Source organism: Zeugodacus cucurbitae, chromosome 5, assembly GCF_028554725.1.
Source record: "Zeugodacus cucurbitae isolate PBARC_wt_2022May chromosome 5, idZeuCucr1.2, whole genome shotgun sequence".
In the NCBI taxonomy this organism is placed as follows: domain Eukaryota; kingdom Metazoa; phylum Arthropoda; class Insecta; order Diptera; family Tephritidae; genus Zeugodacus; species Zeugodacus cucurbitae.
The window spans coordinates 19,425,507-19,431,346 of NC_071670.1; the positions used below are offsets into that span (position 1 = coordinate 19,425,507).

Consider the following 5,840-nt stretch of genomic DNA (forward strand, 5'->3'; position numbering starts at 1 on the left):
TGGGCCCCGCCCCCAAATCTGTTATTTGTATATATCTGGCAAACCAATAACGCTATATAAACCAAACTTTCTGCAGTCAGATCTCTTACGTACCCCACCACACACCATGAAATCGGATAATAACCACGCCCACCTCCCATACAAAGGTTAGATTGAAAATTACTAAAAGTGGGTTATCTCACTAACGAAAAACGTGAGAAATACTAAATTTTACAGAAAAAATTGCAGAAAGAAGCTGCACTCAGATTTTTTTACAATATGTAAAAGGGGCGTGGTATCGCCCACCTATTGGTTCAAAACCATATCTCAGGAACTACACGACCGATTCAAATGAAATTCGGTATATAATATTTTCTTGACACCCTGATGACACGTGTGGAAAATGGATTAAATCGGTTCACAACCACGACAACTTCCCATGTAACTCAATTTTGAACTCTATCTTATTCCTTCACTTTATAATTTATACATAAGGAACCAATGAAGATAGCGAAATAAAACTTTACACAAATACTGTATATGATATGTGGCATCACTTGTGAAAAAATTGTCGAAATCGGACTATAACTTTTCAAAGCCCCGAATATCGAATATGAAGAATTCATTGCCCCATAGTAATTTTTTCACCGATAATTTCTGTAAATCTCTAAGGTATCTTATTTAAGTTAGAGGAAATATTTTTCTTCTAATAGTGTAACTTCCACTAGCTCTTATATACCTAATTATAGGATTTTCAAATTAGGTCAAATTGTTTGTTATCTTAATAAAAATATATCAATAAATTACGAGAGTATAAAATGTTCGGTTGCACCCGAACTTAGCCTTTCCTTACTTGTTGTTTTTTACGGAATAACGACATATTTTGTGTTCCAACACATATTGTGAAAAGTTGAGTTTCTTTTCAGAAAGAACGACACATTTTGTATTACAACGATATTGGTGAAAAATTAATTAAATTTTTCATATTGCCTTTTTCAGCAAAAAAGGCACATTTGACTTATTACAGCGAAATTTATTTATTCTTTTCACAAATAACGACATAATTCAAAGTGGGTCACGTTTATGCCCAAGAAAAGTATTAGTACACTCTATTTGGTCCATTTATGCTCAACATTGTATTTAATATATTACAAGCCACTAGATTTGTCAATAAGCTGATGGCATATTTCTATATTTGCTAAATAAGAGAATTGAAAACTTTAAATCGCTCTTCTGAAAAATCTACTTTTTTTGTAAGGTCGATGAGGAGCATCGAAGCTAAAAACAATGCACACAACCACATTTTAGGGTCTGCCCACAGTTTAGTGTTAGTTTTTCAAAAATACCCGATTACTGAATCAACGAACAAAGTGAAAAAGACGAAAAATTCGAATACCACGTTAACGACCATTCGAGAAACGACCCAGTCAAATGGCTGTCAATATGATGTAGATTAACTAACGAGCCTTTACTCAATGAGCAGTCATGCGCTGTCACAATTGTTTGGAAGCAGGCAGACATAGTTAATATTATATCGGATCTTAAATTCAGGAAGTCAAGTAAACTAGGTGGAATTGTTGTGATTTCGTGAGGAATAATTTACCCGAAAAGAAGTCAAAATTACTTATTATAGGAAGTTTGGGGCGGGTATTTTGTTAAGAATTTGGGTACGTTATTTGGTGTTTAGTTTCGTTTTCGGAATCACAAAATATATATTTAAGATACAATGACCTCTGAGATCCTAGAAAGTATCGCTTCATAATACAATACAGTAGTCGATATGACCATGTAAGTCTAAGGCGATAAAATAATTTTATTGTATTTAAACACATTTTTATGAAATCTTGCTAGAGTAAACATTTTTTTCTTATTTCCATTAAAAATGGTGGCTCCAAAAAGTTTTTTATTTGCTGCTTTCGACGCGATATCCCAATCAACTCTACTACTCATCAACCATTGATTTAAAATAAACAAATTAAAGTGTATTTTAGAACATATTTACGGAAATAATAATCCATTATATAAAATAATCAATTGTAAAAAAATAGAATTTAGACCTATTTTTTTTATTATTTACCCCACAAAATTATTTTATGAACGCGAAATATCAGAAATCTTACGAAATTCCTATAGTAGATGTAGTGAAAGGCCTCACTTAATCTCAGACAAATATCGATCAATAACTTTACAGCAAGAGCAGATTTTTAAAGACAGTTTCAAGATTATTGCGTTAAAAAGTTTAGTACTTTATCGTACAATAGGCAATCTGACTTGTTCCATTATATTAGCTATAGTTTCGTCATTATTCGAAATTTTATTCTACACGCACAACATACTATATTTTCAGTTTTTTTTTTAATATATATAGACCTCTCCCTAAATCCCGGATGGGTGCATGCTGCAAAATACAAACAAAACTATGTCCTGTGTACGAAATATTCAGTTCTATTAGAGGATGATACATATTTTTTGTCATGTATATCAACGCATAAAAAACTACAAAATATTATTAACCACATACATACATAAATACATATATACATACATATAAAAGGAATAAAGTGTCGAAATTGGCATTTTATTTGATTGTCTAATCGAAACACTTTCTGGTAAGCGTTAACACTGACTATCGCTTTTTAGAAAGGGTTAAATCGAGTATTCATATTATATAATACATTGTACATATATACATGTCATAAAATGTATTTCGGTGTAAAAAAATTAGATACCAACAAAAAGGTCACTACTGAGTAGTTTAATGATGTATACGTGAGGCATTGAAAGATAATAAAATACAGGCAGTTCGATGTTGGAAATTACGGCATGAGGCAGGATTTCTTCCTTTTTGTGTATACACAGTCATTTGATTATGATCAATAATAATAGTACAATGCGGAGTAGAGTTGAAAAAAAATATAATATTTATAATATTTCAATTCATTGATAAATCGAAGTCTTTCTAAGTTAATTAAGGTTAGTGCTAGCAGCCTTTGCAACTGGCAATTTTTCCCAACAATCTAAGCAAATTTATAGTTTGAAGTCCACATTTTATTAATATTTAATTTATTTCATACATTTGTTTAAATCCATCTATATAAAAATTTCATGTCACGTTGTTAGTGCGGAATTGGTGCCGTAACTACTGAACCGATTTTAATGAAATTTTTCACACGTCTGCTGTTTAGTCCAACTTAAAAGATAGGATAGTTTATATTTCAAATTTTAATCGCAATGTCCATCCGCCTGCCTATTCGCCCATTTGGTAATGCGATAATTTGAATTGAAATCTAGATATCTTAATAAAACTTCGTACACGTTACAATTAGCAATTTGAGATTGTATTGTAGATAGGAAAAACCGGACAAATGCAAAAAGAAGTTAAGAAAAAATAAGACTTTTGCAACAGATATTCAAAGCATGGAAGGTTAAGTAGTTAAGTAGACGTGGTCACAGCTCAACATCCGTCTGTCCCGTCGGTAAAGCGATAATTTGATCTGGATATCTATGGTCAAAATCGGACTTTTGCAACAACTAAAAAATAGTAGTTGAACAAAAACAATGGTACTATTTATGTTATAAAATTAATTTCACTTTATCAAATACATAGTTAACCATAATAGAATTTAACATACAAATACCTTATCCACAGCAATGCGTGGCCCGGTCACTAGTTTTAAATTAAAATATTCAAAAAGGCTGAGTTTTTCCTCAAAAGTTATTTGTAACTTAAAGTTTCCTAAAATTCTGATATTTATGTTTTTTTCAGACAAAATTTATTATGTTTATTGAGCAACCATATTAACAAAGAATTAAATAATAGTTTATAGTTCTATATAATTAAAAAACATGTGTTGGCCCATGAGGGGATCGAACCCGCGACCTTCGCGTTATTAGCACGACGCTCTAACCAACTGAGCTAATGGGCCTGTTATTTTCCGTTGGCTCAAGTGCCAGCGCAACGCACAGCTAATAAAACGCCAGCATATGCGCTGCTGATTACAGCAAGCTAAATGTATTTAACTAATCGTTTTGAATTATCTATTCGCAGCACAAATAGAACGTTTCCAAATAGAGGCTTTCGGGTTAATACCAGAAAAAGTGTGCAGATGTTAAGGGGCTTTACCAGTGTGTCATTTTCAAAAAATCGATTTTTTTATGTTTGCTTATTCGATAGTTTATACTTTCAAAAATATTCTGTTAAAGCGGTAAGATTGTATCTTGAATAGTTATTGAATGGCAGCGTTCTAAAAATCGACCGCTCACTGGTATAAGCAGCTATAGTCGAAACTTTAAACTGACATCATAACTCAACGATACATTGACCGATCGACTTCAAATTTAAACTGAGTATTCTTGAATATATTTACCATACAATGACCTACGATCTTTTTGTGTGGTTGAAAATGTCAATTTGCCTTTTTGATTTTTTTGTTTCAGCAACTCATTCGGCCGTAAAATAAACAGATTTGTAGTTTTAACTAAACAAGCGTTTTCAAGACTCGTTGCCCTTCGAGACTACAATCCCGTTTTGAGTGATGCAGGGCTCATTCAGTTTCATTTATTATTCGGAAAGACCAGTGCTTTTATTGCTTCCATTGATTGCAAGATGGGGGACTGTTTTTATGGATTCTTCTCCTCAAATGGGGTTATTCTTCTGCTGATGGGGTCCCTTTTCCAGATAACCGAAACATGAAATGTCATCCTTATTTATTGAAGAGATGCTTTGCGAACTCGCACTGAAAACTTTGCACCGCGGTTTGAGAGACCTTAATATTCAATGCCTAACTCTTTTCTTGATATGTTTAGAGTGGTTCGAACAAAATACTTTTGAATTTTTTATGTTTTTTCATCCTCCTGAGTGACTATATTCATGTAGATGGCTCTGCGGACCAAATAACATGTAACGAACCAGATTTAGCTTAAATATAACAAAAAAGGTTAAACTATTACAGACCAGAATGGTGAGTGCGAAGGTGATATTTCTTTAATATTAACCAATTTTGTTTTATGTGAAAAAAATGCTTTAAAATTTATATTACAAAGTGATACCTGAACCGTGCATAAATCCGTTCAATCGTTAACTGTGGAGCTTCATTTAAATAAGTTGGCAAACATACAAACATGTGTATGTGTGTATGTATTTGTACGTACGGCTGCACAGCAATCAGGTGGCGAACAAAGGGAGTTCAATATTTTTTGCGCTGTCCATCGCAGCATCGGCAGCCAAAGCGACGAACAGTACTCGAACTGTAAAGGTGTAACGACGTATGCTACCATCATACATACATACAAATACGGTTACATACATATGTTTATATGCGTTCGCATCATTCAACATGCCGTTGGGAGACGGATCAATGTGGCGCACAAATGTTTGAGGCCGGCCGCTCGCTCACATTGATAAACGTTCGTGAATAGCGATAGCGAACAAACAAAACGTTGGGAAGTGTGTGGAAACGGATTGGCTGTACACACACTACACACACTTACGAGTATAATTTCATACGTACAGACATAAAAGCATCATAGAACTCTTGTATACAGAGCAGTTAAATATTTGCTTGTTTGAAAAAAAAGAGAGCTTCATGTGCCACATAAACATACTTTTGTCCCTGTATGGAGCACGAAAAGCTACAGTTAAATAGTTAATCCGAAGTCGGACGGACGCGTAGATATGTATGTTTGGAAGCCAAAGACCGGTGAAAAACGGCTCATTTGGGACGTTGAAATGTCTATGTTGTTTTTTATATTGATATACGTACATATATGTACTATGATTTATAAAGGATGCTTCAAGTGGGACATGATTTAGATAGTGTTTAGAGTTGCAAAGAAAAAAATTCTGTACGTAATACCTTTTT

The 5,840-nt window shown here is 33.3% G+C and overlaps 1 non-coding gene across 1 annotated transcript; it reads right to left on the reverse strand.

Moving 5' to 3' along the window:
* Positions 1-3,831: 3,831 nt before the first annotated feature.
* Positions 3,832-3,905, reverse strand: Trnai-aau (transfer RNA isoleucine (anticodon AAU)). The gene has a single exon. It is a non-coding gene; the product is annotated as a tRNA-Ile (tRNA).
* Between the last annotated feature and the right edge of the window lie 1,935 nt (positions 3,906-5,840).